This window comes from Elaeis guineensis, chromosome 7, assembly GCF_000442705.2.
Source record: "Elaeis guineensis isolate ETL-2024a chromosome 7, EG11, whole genome shotgun sequence".
Lineage (NCBI taxonomy): Eukaryota > Viridiplantae > Streptophyta > Magnoliopsida > Arecales > Arecaceae > Elaeis > Elaeis guineensis.
In genome coordinates, this window is record NC_025999.2 from 15,110,826 (window position 1) to 15,128,391 (window position 17,566).

At 35.4% G+C, this 17,566-nt stretch overlaps 1 pseudogene; it reads right to left on the bottom strand.

The window, feature by feature from the left end:
* Window positions 1–279: 279 nt before the first annotated feature.
* On the bottom strand, window positions 280–14,105 carry LOC140859287 (flotillin-like protein 4; annotated as a pseudogene).
* Window positions 14,106–17,566: the final 3,461 nt, after the last annotated feature.

The following is a 17,566-nucleotide window of genomic DNA, read 5'->3' on the forward strand; positions in this document are numbered from 1 at the left end:
TTAAGATTTTTGAGGGTTGAATTAAAATTTATTGTTGAAGGTCTAAAGAAAAAAAAAATTTTAAATTATTTTTTATATAATATAGAGTGTTTGGAATTGTTCAGATTAAAGCTGACACACAATAACATGCAAAATTTAAAATGTCTGATCTTACCAACTGAATCAGCAAACCGATTCTCCCCAGATGTACCTTCTTTGATATTTTGGGATCAGAAATGCCGGCGATGGTGGAGTTTTGAATATTTCCGCTCAAGAGATCGGCAATGTTATGAGCTCGGATCACGGGGTTGTCTTCATAAGGCTCTTAAGACCGGCGATGCTTTGGTCTCCACTTCTGGCCGGATAGCTGAAGAACTCATGCCGGCTCACGTCGACGAGCTGCTCCACGTTAGCGTTATAGATTAAAAGGCCGAACTGATTCAGCTCCATCCGGACCTTCTCAAACTCTTCTTGTTTGAAGGACTTGTCCCCCTGGAGATCTCCTCCATGGTCACGGGTCTCGCCTTCCTGGACAAGGTCGTTGACGTGGTTGGAGAGCTGGTCATGGGTGGAGATGAGCCAGGCGTATCTTATGAGGCTCTCGTGGTCGTCGACATGAGGGCCGATGGTGAACACAGCGGGGACGATGGAGGGGAGCTTCTCGGCGCTCACCGCCTGCACCTCGAACCTGTAGTTCATTGGCGAGACGTCAACGACGGTGCACGACCGGCCCAGGAGGATCCATGCCTTCTTCTCTAGCTTTATGTCGGTGATCCCAGCGCCGGTGATGGCCAGCTACCGCGACGGGCTCGCAACCTTGTACCACAAAACAATCTTTTTCTTTTTTTTCCTCCTTCCTTTCGCACAAAGGTTTGCGTGAGGAGATAAAGAAGGCTGTGGGAAGATGGATGGGTTGGAGGGCAGATTCATATAAAGAAGCTGAGAGTAATCCGGTCTCTAACTCCGAGTCCTAGACAAGGAAGAAGACACTCGTTCATCAAATTCCCAGCCCAACCCGGAAAAGGAAGGGCTATTTTTTATGGGAAGATAATTAATAGCCTTGTTATCTCATTGGAGTAATTAACTCCGAAAAATAAGTGGTTAAAGATACTAAACTTTTATTTCATTTTATTTTTTTGGTAAAGTTTAAAAGATACTGATTTGGTGGCCTATAGAATATTTTCTATACTTTAAAATCGATGTTGATTAGACTAGAGTTGTGCTATGGCCAAAAGCCGTTGGATTCTTATTCAAAGGAGCCTAATGGAACAAAAAATCATTTGGTCCAGTATCAGAGAAAAATTTATTGGAACAAATTTGGCACATTTCTCTTAATATTAATTTTAAAAAATTAATAAAATTAATAATTTTTTTATCATCAAAGTTTCTAGTTTTGTAATATATATATATATAATTCTCTTTTTTTCTCATTTTCAGCATGAACTATTTTTATAGAGAAAGATGAGAATAATTTGGTATCTAACCCTAAGCCCTAAAAAAAGAAGAGGTTCATTAACAAAATTTCTATTAGAACCCCAAACAAGAAGGGCTATTTTTTATGGAAAGAATAGTTAATAGCATTATTATATTATGAGTTTGTTAGCTATAGAAAATAAGTGGTTAAAAAAATACTATTTTGAGATTGGTGAAGATTAGACTCCAATCCTTTTAGGGCCATTGGATTCTCATGCAAAGGAGTCTAATAGAGGATTAAAGGTGGACTTTGAAATTATCTTAATTCACAATAATGGTTCCCACATAAGTGGAGAAATTATTGAGTATTTGCGATGAAAAGCTTTTTCCATCATAAATACTCAATTATTTACGATAAAAAATTTTCATTACTAATATTTAAAAAAAATAAAAAATTTAAAAAAATTAAAAATTACATATTATTTATAATGAAAATATTACATCAAAAATAATAGAGTATTTATGATAAATAGCATTTTTTGTCCCAAATACCAATTATTTACGATGAAAGTTTTCATCGCTAATATTTAAAAAAATATTAAAAATTTAAAACTTATAGATTATTTACAACAAAAATATTATTCATAAATAATTGATTATTTGCAATAAAAATTATTTTTCATCATAAATGCTAAGTTATTTATGATGAAAAATTTTCATCACCAATATTTTGAAAAAAAAATAAAATTAAAAAAATATAAAAATTATAAATTATTTGTGATGAAAATATTACATCATAAATAATATAATTTTTATGATAGAAAATTATTTTTTATCATAAATAATTGATTAGTTATGATGAAAATATTTTTATCATCAATATTTTTAAAAAAATAAAAAAATTAAAAAATACAAAAATTATAGATTATTTATGATGAAAATATTTCATCATAAATAATTTAGTATTTATGATGAAAAACTATTTTGCATCGTAAATAGTCCATTATTTATGATGAAAATATTTTCATCATTAATATTTCTTAAAAAATAATAAATTTAAAAAATATAAAAATATAGATTATTTATAATGAATTAGTGTTTGTAATGAAAACTTATTTTTCATCATAAATAGTGAATTATTTATGATGAAAATATTTTCATCGCTAATATTTTAAAAAAAATAAGAAATATAAAAAATACAAAAATTATAGATAATTTATAACAAAAATATTACATCATAAATAATATAGTGTTTGCAATAAAAAAATATTTTTCAACATAAATAATCAATTATTTATGATAAAAATAGTTTCATTATCAATATTTTATAAAAATAAGAAATTTAAAAAATATAAAAATTATAGATTATTTATGAAAAAAATATTGCATCATAAATAATATAGTGTTTGTGATGAAAAATTATTTTTCATAATAAATAGTCCTTTGTTCATGATAAAAATATTTTCATCATTAATATTTTTAAAAAATGATAAATTTAAAAAATATAAAAATAATAGATTATTTATGATGAAAATATTGTATCTTAAATAACTTAGTTTTTGCAATGTAAACTGATTTTTCATCATAAATAGTCAATTATTTATAATAAAGATATTCTTATCATCAATAATTCTAAAATAATAAAAAATTGAAAAAATATAAAATTATAGATTATTTATAAAGAAAATTTTTCATCATAAATAATTCAGTATTTATGATAAAAAATTATTTTCATCTTAAATAGTAATTATTTATGATGAAAATATTTTTATCATTAATATTTTGAAAAAATATGAAATTTAAAAAATATAAAAATTATAGATAATTTATGATGAAAATATTATGTCGTAAATAATATAGTGTTTGTGATGAAAAATTATTTTTCATCATAAATAGTTCATTATTTGTGACAAAAATAGTTTCATCACATATATTTTAAAAAAATAAAAAATTTAAAAAAATATAAAAATTATAAATATTTACAATGAAAATATTGCAGCATAAATAATATAATATTTATGATAAAAAATTATTTTGCATCATAAATAGTCCATTATTTATGATAAAAATATTTTCATCACCAATATTTTTAAAAAAATAATAAATTTACAAAATATAAAAATTATAGATTATTTGTGATAAAAATATTATGTCATAAATAACTTAATGTTTATGATAAAAACTCATTTTCTATCTTAAATAGTCAATTATTTATGATAAAAATATTTTTATTGCCAATATTATAAAAAAATAAAAAAATTAAAAAATATAAAATTACAAATTATTTGCGATGAAATAGCAAAAATATCATAAATAATTGACTATTTGGGATAGAAAATGAGTTTTTATCATAAATACTTCATTATTTATGATGAAATAATTTCATTGCTAATAATTAAAAATTTAAAAATTTAAAAAAATAACTTTCGACACTGAAAAAAATTATTATCCTAGTACCTAGACTTTATCGGATGATGTAACAAAATTCTTCACCCACAACCGAATCAACCGTCTATAAGATCCAAGAGCAAACCGCCTTAGAAAATTAAATGCAAGAAATTTGATTCAGAAAAAATATCAACTTCCAACTATATAAAGAATAAAACTTTATCAACTGTTCGATGGACTAAATTGTGTCATTTACTTCTAAACCATCCCAAAAAAATTTGGCCAACAATTCCTTGTGATAATAAAATCCTATAACATCTTTAACAAAAAAATATAACTTCTTGAATGTTATCCTTAATCTACGACAGATGATGCACCACAGCAATCTGATCTCTGAAACTACCAATTGATGTTGATCTTCCATCAAAAAGATTAGACTCTATATAGAAACAAAGGCCAGTAGATTACCTAAAAATTGATCCAAACAAGGTATTTGTCAAAACATAAAAACATGATCAAAATTTTTAACTTATGTGTAACTAAAATTGTTAGTTAACATATGTAATGTATCAGCAGAAAAATGGTTATCATCCAACAGTACATGATAATGTGTTGGTCTGCTGATCCCCTGAATGAAAACAAAATATAGATAAATTGATAAAAAAATATTTTGAAAACTAGATAAAACTAGATTATGCAAATAAGCCCCTCCTAACCTGGAAAACCAAAATAATGAGAAAAAAAATATCAAAAAAATATTATCTTTATACCAGCATTGCTGTAAAGATACAAATCAAATTCTATCGGATTACAAATCCTTATGCCGACCATAGTTTTTAATCATATGAAAAATATCACTAAATTTTTAAGCCACTTAATTGATCAACACTAACAAAACCGTATGAACATCAACTAAGCTCTTTAACATATTTTAGATCCACAAAAGTATGCATTACAAAGGATAGCCAAGCTGCTTTTTTATGTACATAATTATTTTATAAAAAAAATCACAAATTAACTATTTATATAAAATTCTTTTATTAATAAAAAATTAATTTTTTGATGAAATTATTTTGAAAAAAAAAATTTTGGGTCAAAAATTTTTTAGATTAAAGAAAATTAATTTTATTTTTCATCAAAAATATTTTTTAATGTCACTTTTTGTTGTTAAATTTTTTGGATAGAAAATTTACTTGGTGAGAAAAATCTAAAATTAATTTTTTATGAAATTATAATTGGAGAAATTTTTTTTGCAAAAATTATTTTTGATGAAAACTATATTTACATTGCTAATAAGATTATTAACGATAAAAATTTAGTTTTCATCACCAATAATTTTTTTTGCAAAATTTTTTAAGAGGAAAAATTTTTTTAGTGGGGAATTTTTATTTTTTTGGAGAATTAATGGCAACAAAAATATAATTTTGTTGCTAATAATTTTATTGATGATGAATTTTTTTTCATCGTAAATAATTTTTTTAAAGGGAAGATTTTTCTAGTGGAGAAATTTTTTTTTGCGAGAATTATTCATGATGAAAATTTAATTTCCATTGCTAATAAGCTAATTAACGATGAAATTTTTAGTTTTCATCATAAATAAATTTTTAAGAGAAAATTTTTTTTTTCATGGGGAAAATTTTGGCAGAAATTATTAGCGATAATTTTATTTTCATCGCAAATAATTTTTTTTAATGAGAATTTTTTTAGTGGGAAAAATTTTTTTTTGATAGAAATTATTAGTGATGAAAATTAAATTTTCATTGCTAATAACATAATTAACGATGAAAATTTTTTTCATCGTAAATAATTTTTTTAGAGAAAATTTTTTAGTGAAATTTTTTTTTATTGTTTAACAGAATTATTAGTGATAGAAATTAAATTTTCGTCGCTAATAATGATTCTTTCAATGCACATCAAGTCAACATCATTTCACGTGAAACCCTCTTTCCCCCCTTCTGCCCTCTCTTCTCTCTCCTCTCCTCTCTCCCTCTCCTTGAGCTCTCCTCTCTCCCTCTCCTTGAGCTCTCCTATCTCCGTGCTCTACCCCCCCTCTCTTCCCGTTGGTGAGCCCCTCTCCACCGTCACTGCTGCCGTCTGCGCCACCCTCCATTCGTCGTCCGCCAGAGGTAAGGTTCCAACCCTTTTCCTTTTTGTGTTGATCGGGCCATCGGGGGTGCAGCTATTCGAGGGGGGGCGTGGGCAGCCAACGATGCCACAAGGCTGGGGAGGCGGTCGGCCGATAGGGAGGTGGTCGATTGGTGAGGAGGGGGTCGGGGGCGAAATAGGGCGAGGATGGGGTCGGGGGGTGGGATGGGGCCAGGGAGGGGGCGGCCGGCGGTGACGGTGATGGGGTCGGGGAGGGGTCGGCCGACAGGGAGGGGGTCGGGGATGAAACATGGGTGGGATGGGGTCGGGGGGCGAGATGAGGCCGGGGAGCAAGTCGACCGATGGGGAGGGGGTTGGGGGCGAAACGTGGGCGGGATGGGGTCGGGGGGGATGGGGTCGGGGCCGAGGAGGGGGGGGGGTCGGCCGGTGGAGATGGGGCCGGGGAGGGGACGACCGATGGTCGGGGGAGATGGGGTTGGGAAGGGGGCGGCAGTAGGGACGGGTGGGTGACGGTGGGGAGGGAGGAAGGGAAGAGAGAAACGAGGGGGAAAAAAGAAAAAGAAAAAAGAAAAAAAAAGAAGAAAGAAAAAAATAAAAGAAAAAAAAATAAAAAAATAAAAAAATAAAAAAACTAAAATATTAATAATAGTATTTAATTATTTGATTAAGAAAAATAAAATCTGGATCACGATCTGAATAGGATTGAGGTCGAAATTTGAATCGAGATCCCGATTTGGATTGAGATCCAGATCGGGATTTGATCAGAATTTGAGTTGGGATTCGGGTCGCATGGGGTTGGAGAGGGCGGTGGCACCGTAGGGGATGGCTCACGAGGGGTGTGTGATGGTGCCGATGCCGCAAAAGCGGGAGTCATGGGGGCCGAGTTTGAGTGGCACGGGGTGTGTGATGGCATCAACATAGTGGGAGCGGAGATCGTGGGGGTCGAGTCCGAGCAACGCAGGGTGTGTGACGGCGCCAGCATCATGGGAGCGGGGGTCGCGAGGGCCAAGTCCGGGCAGTGCTAGGTGTGTGACAGCGCCGGTGCCGTGGGAGCGGGGGCCGTGGGAGGCTGAGTTCGGAGCTTGTTTAGAAGAAAAAATATTTAGAAAAAAAATATTTTTAGGTAAAAAATATGTAAAAAAATTATTTATTATTTTTAGGTAAAAAATATTTTAGAAAAAAATAAAATAACCATCAAGTCCTCGAGAATAGATTTTGTTGTTATTATTTTATGTCAATATTATTTTGCATGCTCAACTGCTTATAGTTTATTTTATATTTATTGTATAAATTTTTTATTGTTATTGCTGAAATTTATAAATTTTTTTGATCCGCTAGCACAATGTACATTGTTGTTGCTTATTACAATTTAATTATTTTATGTGTTGTTTTGTATGCTTTTGCTTATTATAATTAAATATAAAAGTATTTTTATTTTAGAGAAAATTTTATTGAAATTTTTGATGAAAAATTTTAATGCAGAATTATTTTTTTTGATAAATTAAAAATCTATCTTCGAATATATGTACAAAGATGGCAGTTAAATTGTATTGAGCCATAGATTTTCGTTCAAGAGTGGATCTTGATCGAGATCAACTTTTAGATGTCCCATAATTGGGCTTTTTGGAAAAGTAATAATCTTATTATTGGATGTTCCGGATCCCAACTCAGATCCTGATCTGGATCCCAATCTGAATCGAGATCTCAATCTGGATCTCGACCTCGATCCAATTTGGATCATGATCTAAATTTTATTTTTATATTTATTCATATTCATTTATATATCAAAAATTATAGGTATGACACCAGGAGACAGACGACGACGTTCGCATTCACAGTCTACCCCGAAGGCTGAGGCACCTTCATGATTTCCACTATCGCACTAGCTCCATCGTCAGAAGGTCCTGCACTGGCAGGTCCCAGTGAGACGGGTTCGAATGAGGCGGGTCCGAATGGTATTATTATACTTTTTATGTAATGATATTTGATTTTTTTTATTTAGATAGCTATCATACTAATGATTGATTTATTGTTGTTTTAGGCCAGTCTCCACCAATAGTGAGGCGAGGGTGAGATCCATCAAAGAACCTCGCTTTAGAGCATTGGAGATGCGAGCATCTGGGACAGCGTCTTCGTATCGAGATACCTTCTGGCTATACCAGGCCCATTAGAAGATAGTGCGAGCCATGGCAGATCGAGCTGGGCATCATATGCCGCAGCTATGCCCCCGTGATGCTTTTCGATTGATGTCATATTGTACCATATCAGAGAGAGATTTTTTTCATCCAATTACAGATAAAATAAATTATATTATAAATATTTAATTAGCACGATATTCTTCTAATATTTGTTATTGGCAAGGTATTTTTGATATTATTAATTTTGAAAAGGATCATGTGTGGCGAGCCGTGGATGCTTATTTATCTTAGCATTTCAAGGACCATCACCACCACATCCATCAACATTGGTACCATGTGATGCAAGATCATGGGGTGGAGGCAGCACAGCAGTGGCCCTATGACAGCATCACTATGGATGATTGGACTGTCATATGCCGACATTACGAGGATCTGACATATCAGGTTACACATCCAAATTTTTTTTTTAGAGTTTAATGACTGAATTATTTATTTTTAAATTTAATTTGTTATCTACTAATTTGACTGCTAACTGTACAGAGAAGATGTATCCAGAATGTCGCATATCAGGCTAGATAGATCATACCGTATTGTGAGGGTTCGAGATCATTCGCTCATCACATGGAGCAGATGGTAAGTAATTTTTAATTAGTATATAATTTTTTAACTATTTAAAAAAATTTATTTAATTATTTTTAAATTATAGAGAGATGCTGAGAGTGGCGAGCTTTTTGGTAGGATCGATATCTACTAGCAGACCCACCAACGACGATCAGGGGAGTGGACGACAGGGAGCCAAGAGCTCTTTATAAGTTTTTTTAATTATTTTTTATTCACAGTTTGATTTTCAGTATGAAATTAAAATAGCTATAACTTTAATTTTCAGGACCGTATGATAGATATCAGATCCCAGCCTACCCCTGAGAGCTCGACCGCACCCACAGATGACAAGATCTGTAATTAGGTGCTTGGTACGAGACCCTGTTATGTTAGGGGTCTAGGGCATGGGATCACTGCTTCCTCATCCTCACGCTCATCCAGGGCTAACATCTATGCTGCCCGCGATGCTCGACTGGCGGAGGTGCAGAGGCAGACTGAGTAGTGAGCTGATGAGTTGACTGCATGCGTCGATGAGTACCGACGGCTCCAGATCCAGATGATGGAGTGGATGTCGCAGATGGAGCAGGTGATGTAGCTGATGAGGTAGCAGCAGGTCGGTCCGAGCTCATTCGAGCACTCTCCTTCCCCAGCCCATTCCGCTTCTACAGATGCTGATACTTGACTTATTTGTGTAGCTTTTTATTTTTATTTTAGATCACTTATAATTTTAATTTAATATAATAAAATAATAAAATTTATTTATGAGTTTATTGTATGAATTTCTTATTTTAATTTTATATTTTTAACTTGTAAAATATTATAAATATAAATTAAATATATATATTCATAAATTATTTTTTAAAAAATATCTATAAATTATTAGTGATGAAATTATTTTTGATGAAATATTGGTTGCAAAAAAATATATTAGTGATGAAAAATTGATCATAAATAAATTTTTTAATAAATTTAAAAATATTAAAATTTTATATTATATTAATAGTAATGAAAATATACATCAAAATTTAAAATATTTGGGACATAAAACATACATTGCTAACATTATTTTAAATTTAATTTTTATAAAAGTTTTTAATTAAATTAATAGCGATAAAAATATTTCATTGAAAATAACTATATTTACAAAGAAAAATTTATGTTGTTAATATTATTTTAAATTTAATTTTTATAAAAAAATTTAATTAAATTAATAGTGATAAAAATATTTTCATCATAAATAATCATATTTATGATGAAAAATTTATATCACTAATTTTTTTTTTAATTTAATTTTTATAAAATTTTTTATTTAAATTAATAGCGATGAAAATATTTTCATCGCTAGTAATTTAATATTTATTAGTGATAAAAATTTTCATTGGAAATTGCTATATTGGCGATGAAAATATGTTGCTAATACTTTTTTAAATTTATTTTCATAAAAAATTTTAATTAAATTAATAGTGATGAATAAAATTCATCGTAAATAATTTATTTTGTTGTAAATTATATTTTTTTATGACTAAAACACTTTATCATAAATAGTTTTCAAAAAAAATAATTTTTTTAACAATGAAAATTTTTCTTCGTTAATATTTTTTATTTACGATAAAAAAAAATTTTCATCATAAAAAATTATTAATGACGGCATTATTGGCGACTAAATATTAGCGATGAAATTTTCATCGCTAATAACTATTAGCGATGAAAATTGGCTATTAGTGATGAATTTTTTTCGTCGCTAATATCCTGTTTTGTTGTAGTGATATAGTCTTAGCTTTTATAATAATGCAGCAATGTAGATGATTTTTGCAAGTCTACCATGAACTATTAAATAGAAATTGATGTTGTCTCAAGCATACAACAAACCAAGAATATGCTCAAGAACAAAGAAAGTAGTCCTACCAACTATACTTTTTGAGAAATGAAATAACAAGTCCTATCAACCTTCAATCTAAGCATTTCTTCCTATCATAAGTTCTTGAGTTAGTTGTCAGATTAGTTGGTGAGCTGGCCCATCCATGGTGGTGGCAGCATTCCTGTTTGCTCTTGAACTATCTCGAATAGAGGTGGTAGCATGCGGTACACTCCGGCCACCTCCTGCTCTGGCCCCTATTAGTGGTCTCACCACCATTTGTCCAAACACTAATCTTTGGCTAGAGTCCCCTTCATAACCTTAGCATTGATCCTTGGATATTGTCATAAGTCCCATTACTGATTAGGAGATAGTCTTTCAAAGCAGCATAATTTTCTTCGAGGGATTCAAGGACGTTGCAAAGGTAAAATCGTTGGGCCTCTACGAGGGCAAGCATCCCCTCAGTCTCCTTTTTCTTTGCACACAACTCTCCATTAGCTTGTTGCTGGCATGCAAAAAATTTTACTTTAGCTATGGTCTGACATCCCTCTACTTCCTTCTCTTTCCCATAGAGTGCAGCTTTAGCAATCTTCTGCTTCTTAATTATACAGCTCCCAATTGGCTACTTGAACCTATAATTGAAAATATTTGGTTATTTGAAAAATATGTTTTTATAGTCTATATCTTCGGAAACATATCCTCTCTTTTGCTCAAACAGCAAGGGTAATGAAGGGAGCCTGAAGGCTAATAAGCCACAACATTCAACAAAATTCCTTGATGTGTGGGACTTGAATTGAATGCAGACCCCACATCAAGAAGAGATGAGCTAGGTGTGGCATGGAAGTAAATCTAAATCAACATTCTCGCTGATTCATGTAATGAAAGAAAGATTAATCAATCAATATACAAATTGCATTGCATTTTTTGAAAATGTCCTATCAGATCTGAAACTAACTTCTAGAGAAGAAGCTATCGCTTATGTTTAATGGTTAATTAACTACTTAAATAACAAGACAACATGACTACAACCTTCTTCTACTCTTCCAAATGAAAGCTAGTTAGGATTAGTTAATTAAATAACAAGATACCATGACCAAAACTTCTTCTTCTCTTCCAAATGAAAAGCTAGTTAGTTAATATTAGTGAGTCAATATGCAAATTGTATGGCATTGTTTGAAAGCATACTGACAGGTGTGAAACTTATATAGCAAAAGCTATCACTTATTTTTAATGGTTAATTCAAATAACATGACCACATGACAAAAAATTGTTCTTGCTCTTCTAGGTAACAGATTTCCTGTGAAAGCTAGTTACAATAACCAGTCAAAAAAATATTGAATCTTATCTTGAAAGACATATCGCAGGAGACCTTTGAAAACATGTTTAACTCATGGAAAAAAGTCTAATTTAGAAAAGAAATATAATCAGGGATTAACAATTCTTTTGAAATTCTATGATAACAATATATTTTTTTATATGTTCCCAGCAAAAGGTCTTAGCCGCTTAAGTAAAACACGTTATGGAGGGATTAAGCTAGGAAACTTGAGATAACATTGTTATAAAAGCATATCTATTTACTAAATAAACCAATTCTCTGACATAACCAAGGGAGGATAACTTTCTACACTAATAAAGTCTGTTGAGAGTAGCTACGGAAAGTCATCTTTATACATTGAGAATCTATATATTTCTTTTGCTTTTGTGAGTCAATTTGCTCGAAGAAGCAAAATGATGCTTATAATTACTTGAAATAGTAAAGCAAGTATAAACAAACAAATTCCCTTCCTATACAAGCGCTGCCTAAGTTTCCTAGATAATTATGTATCCCCTAAATAAACTCAATCCATTCCCTTGGTGTCACATTCCCACTTTTTCTATGAATTGATGGGATAGAAAACATAGTTAAAAATTTGTAAATCACAAATCCTAATCATTTAGTGCCTGCTTAAACAAAATTACCTCCAGTGGTGAAGGCCCATGAAAATTAGGCTTTGGTTTGTTGCATTAATAGCTGAACTTAAATTAGAATCCAATCTAAAATTTAAAGAACCATGATTGATTTAAAATAGACCTAAGACTAACTAGGATATATGGACAGAAGCCAGAGTTTCAGTTTTTGGGGGGATAGTAATTGAGAAATAGAAAAAGATATAAGAAAATTAGGGTGACAAAAAGATTTAGGATCTTCTACTTAAAAATATATTGAAGCAAAGAAAAGGTTATTAATATGATTTTTTTTTGTATTTAAAAAAGTTTATAGCAGACTAAAGAATTAACGATAAGACCTTTACAATAACATCTATCATTGACTTGAATAGAAAATGAATTTATAAGGCTGCTTCTTAAAGGATATCATGACAAACTTCACTACCTTCATGAACAATAAGACCTCTAAATAATAAAATATAATTCTTGTAACTTGAGAACAATTCAAAGAATCATTCATCTAAGGACCATAAACTGAGGGAGAGATTATGCAGCAAAGGTTTGCTGCCTTCATCTCATAATCGACGGTTTTAAGAGCCTTAAGACCGAGATGAGCTTATAACATTGCGCATCTCTTGAGCGGAAATATTCAAAACTCCACCATCATCAGAGTTTCTGATCCCAAAATATTAAAAAAGGCACATCTGGGAAGAACTGTTTTGCTGATTCAGTTGATAAAATCAGGCATTTCAAATTTTGCCGATTATTGTGTGTCAGTTTTAAATTGAATAACTCCAAACACTTAATGTTTTTTCTATGATGAGACCTGAAGATTGTATCTTGAAATCCAAATCTGAACATATATGAATTAAGAATTTTGAGGGTTGAATTAAAATTTACTGTTGAGGGTCTAAAAAAAAGAAAAAAATTAAAATTATTTTTTATATAATATAAAGTGTTTGGAATTGTTCAGTTTAAAGCTGACACACAATAACATGCAAAATTTAAAATGTCTGATCTTACCAACTAAATCAGCAAAATGATTCTCCCCAGATGTACCTTCTTTGATATTTTGGGATCAGAAATGTCGGCGATGGTGGAGTTTTAAATATTTTCGCTCAAGAGATGGGCAATCTTATGAGCTCGGATCACGGGGTTGTCTTCATAAAGCTCTTAAGACCGGCGATGCTTTGGTCTCCACTTCTAGTCCAGATAGCTGAAGAACTCATGCTGGCTCACGTCGACGAGCTGCTCCATGGTAGCGTTATAGATTAAAAGGCTGAACTGATTCAGCTCCATCCGGACCTTCTAAAACTCTTCTTGTTTGAAGGACTTGTCCCCCTGGAGATCTCCTCCATGGTCATGGATGCAGCGAGGATGCGGGTCTCGCCTTCCTGGACAAGGTCGTTGACGTGGTTGGAGAGCTGGTCATGGGTGGAGATGAGCCAGGCATATCTTATGAGGCTCTCGTGGTCGTCGACATGAGGGCCGATGGTGAACACAGTAGGGACGATGGAGGCGAGTTTCTCGGCGCTCACCACCTGCACCTCGAACCTGTAGTTCATTGGCGAGATGTCAACGACGGTGCACGACCCGCCCAGGAGGATCCATGCCTTCTTCTCTAGCTTTATGTCGGTGATCCCAGCGCCGGTGATGGCCAGCTACCGCGACGCGCTCGCAACCTTGTACCACAAAACCATTTTTTTTTCCTCCTTCTTTTCGCACAAAGGTTTGCGTGAGGAGAAAAAGAAGGCTATGGCAAGATGGATGGGTTGGAGGGCAGATTAATACAGAGAAGCTGAGAGTTATCCGGTCTCTAACTCCGAGTCCTAGACAAGGAAGAAGACACTCGTTCATCAAATTCCCAGCCCAACCCGGAAAAGGAAGGGCTATTTTTTATGGGAAGATAATTAGTAGCCTTGTTATCTCATTGGAGTGATTAACTCTGAAAAATAAGTGGTTAAAGATATTAAACTGTTATTTCATTTTATTTTTTGGTAAAGTTTAAAAGATACTGATTTGGTGGCCTATAGAATATTTTCTGTACTTTGAAATCGATGTTGATTAGACTAGAGTTGTGCTATGGCCAAAAGCCATTGGAATCTTATTCAAAGGAGCCTAATGGAACAAAAAATCATTTGGTCCAGCATCAGAGAAAAATTTATTGGAACAAATTTGGCACATTTCTCTTAATATTTATTTTAAAAAATTAATAAAATTAATAATTTTTTTATCATCAGAGTTCTTAGTTTTGTAATTATAATATATATATATATATATATATATATATATATATATATATTATTCTCTTTTTTTTCTCATTTTCAGTATGCACTACTTATATAGAGAAAGATGAGAATAATTTGGTATCTTACCCCAAGCCCTAAAAAAAGAAGCGGTTCATTAACAAAATTTTTATTAGAACCCCAAACAAGAAGGGCTATTTTTTATGGAAAGAATAATTAATAGCATTATTATATTATGAGAGGAATTAGTTAGCTCTAGAAAATAAGTGGTTAAAAAAATACTATTTTGAGATTGGTGAAGATTAGACTCCAATCCTTTTAGGGCCATTGGATTCTCATGCAAAGGAGTCTAATAGAGGATTAGAGGTGGACTTCGAAATTATCTTAATTCACAGTAATGGTTTCTATTGGTGCAAAAATCCGTCTGCGCCGGAGAAGCTAGAGTCGAGGGAGTCGCAGTCGCCACCGGGACCTGCAAACGAAGTCTAAACTGGAGGTGGGGTTGCTCCGGCAAGACCCTCCGACGCTCAAGTCAGTTCTCTGTCTCAACAAGAATGGAGTGCTCGAACGGAAATTTCAGCAAAGTTTTGAGATAGAATTTTTGAGCTTAGAGAAATACGTATCTGGGGCCTCCCCCTTTATATAGGCGGGGGGAGCAAAGGATTGATAGCGACTGTTTATGATTGCCTCATCGTGGGCCGTACGGGGCCAGGAGGAATTTATCATGAAGAGTAATGGGGTGGAGTCGTGGCTGTCACCATGGCTCACCACGTGGAATCAGTTGCAGGGAGTGGAGCGGCGTCCGTTGTCGCGACTCGTCAGGGAGTGGTGGAACTGCACAGGATCCGTCGCAGGAAGTGGAGCAGAATCGTGGTCGTTACTGCGGCCTATCAGGGAGTGATGGAGCCACGTAGGATCCACCGCAGGGAGTGGAGCAGAATCATGGCCGTTACTGCGGCCTGCCAGGGAGTGATGGAGCCGCGTAGGATCCGCCGCAGGGAGTGGAGCAGAGTCGTGGCCATTACTGCGGCCTACCAGAGGCTTCAGACTTGTCGACCGAAGTTCGATTGGAGTCTGATTTTCGTAGAAGCCCGGATGGGGATCATTTGTCGAGGAATCTCGACCGAGACCTTCAACAGGAGTTCAGGGTGGAAGTCCGGCTCCCGTGAGAGCCCGGACAAAGCCTACTTGTAGCTGGAGTCGGAGGCGAAGTCGGGCTCCCGTAGGAGCTCGAACGAAGTCTTCCTGCAGTCAAAGTCGGGGATGAAGTCCGGCCCCCGTAGGAGTCCGGACGAAGTTTACCTGCAGTCGAAGTTGGAGACAGAGTCCGACTCCCGTAGGAGTCCGGACGAAGTTTACCTGCAGTCGAAGTTGGAGACAGAGTCCAGCTCCCGTAGGAGTCCGGACGAAGTTTACCTGCAGTTGAAGTTGGAGACAGAGTCCGACTCCCATAGGAGTCCGGACGAAGTTTACCTGCAGTGGAAGTTGGAGACTGAGTCCGGCTCCCATAGGAGTCTGGACGAAGTTTATCTGCAGTCAAAGTTGGAGACAGAGTCTGGCTCCCGTAGGAGTCCGGACAGTTTACCTGCAGTTGAAGTTGGAGATAGAGTCCGGCTCCCGTAGGAGTCCGGATGAAGTTTACCTGCAGTTGAAGTAGGAGATGGAGTCTGACTCCCGTAGGAGTCCGGATGAAGTTTACCTGCAATGGAAGTTGGAGACTGAGTCCGGCTCCCGTAGGAGTCCGGATGAAGTTTACCTGCAGTCGAAGTCGGGGATGAGGTCCGGCTCTCGTAGGAGTCCGGGTGAAGTCTTCATGTCGCTGAAGTCAGGGACGAAGTCCGACTCCCGTAGGAGTCCGGACGAAGTCTTCTTGCAGTTGGAGTTGGAGACGAAGTCCGGCTCCCGTAGGAGTCCGGATGAAGTTTCCCTGCCGCCATGGGTCGGATGCCGGTAGAATCTCCGAGGGGTCACTCCTGACACGAACTTCGGCTGGGGGGTTTTACACCCAACACCAGTCCCCCTACTTTCGAGTTTGAGTTTCGATCGAAGGAAGTACAGAAAATTTTCACAGCCGAAGTCGTTTCCTTGGATTCTGCACACGACCGCCCTCGAAAATCTTGGCATTTAATGCGCACGTATTGGGGCCTTTTTCCGATTAGGGCGATCCGAAGAGTCTTTTTGGAACTCCCACCAGGGCGTAATCCTAAGCGCCACGCCATAATGGTCTGCCAACGGTCAGCCCTATGCCGCGGTGAGTGGGACACATGGCGGGCACTGGTTGACCTAGGGATATCTACCACCATAACTGTGCCAGGCCCCGTCGCTTATTTAAGCCCCCACCTTTCCTCCAGGGGCTTCACTTCGCCTGAGGGTTGACACCTTTCTTCCGCCTGAGAGTTTAGCCACTCCCTCAGTGTCCTTCTCGACTTCGAGCGCCCTTCGCACCAGTCTTCATCATCCCCGCCGGCTCCCCACCGTCTTCAGTCCTCCGAGCCTCTCCGAGGGGTTCTCCCACCGGGGCTCCCACCCCGGAGGCCAACCTCGAGAGGATGCCACGGACCAAGAGGAGTGTGAGGAGGAAGACAGTGGCCTGCGAGTTCTCCAGCCGTCGGATTGTTACTAAGGGTTCCCATCCTCTCAAAGGGGGCTCGAGGGAGAATTCCTTCAACGATAGGGATTTAATAATGGGGATGACCAGTGAGAGCGTTTCGCTCGAGAATTTTGGAGTAGCTGAACGGGGCGACATCGGTCAAGGGGACAGAGTTGTCGTCACAAGCTGTGGCAGGATTTTTGATGTCATCGGGACTGAGGGACCAGAGGCGGTCGGCACCGACGGTGGGGCAGTAGAACTTATTGCGGGGACAGTGGAAGTAGCGCATGCCGACCTTGCCAAAGTACCTAGGACGGTGGTTGTC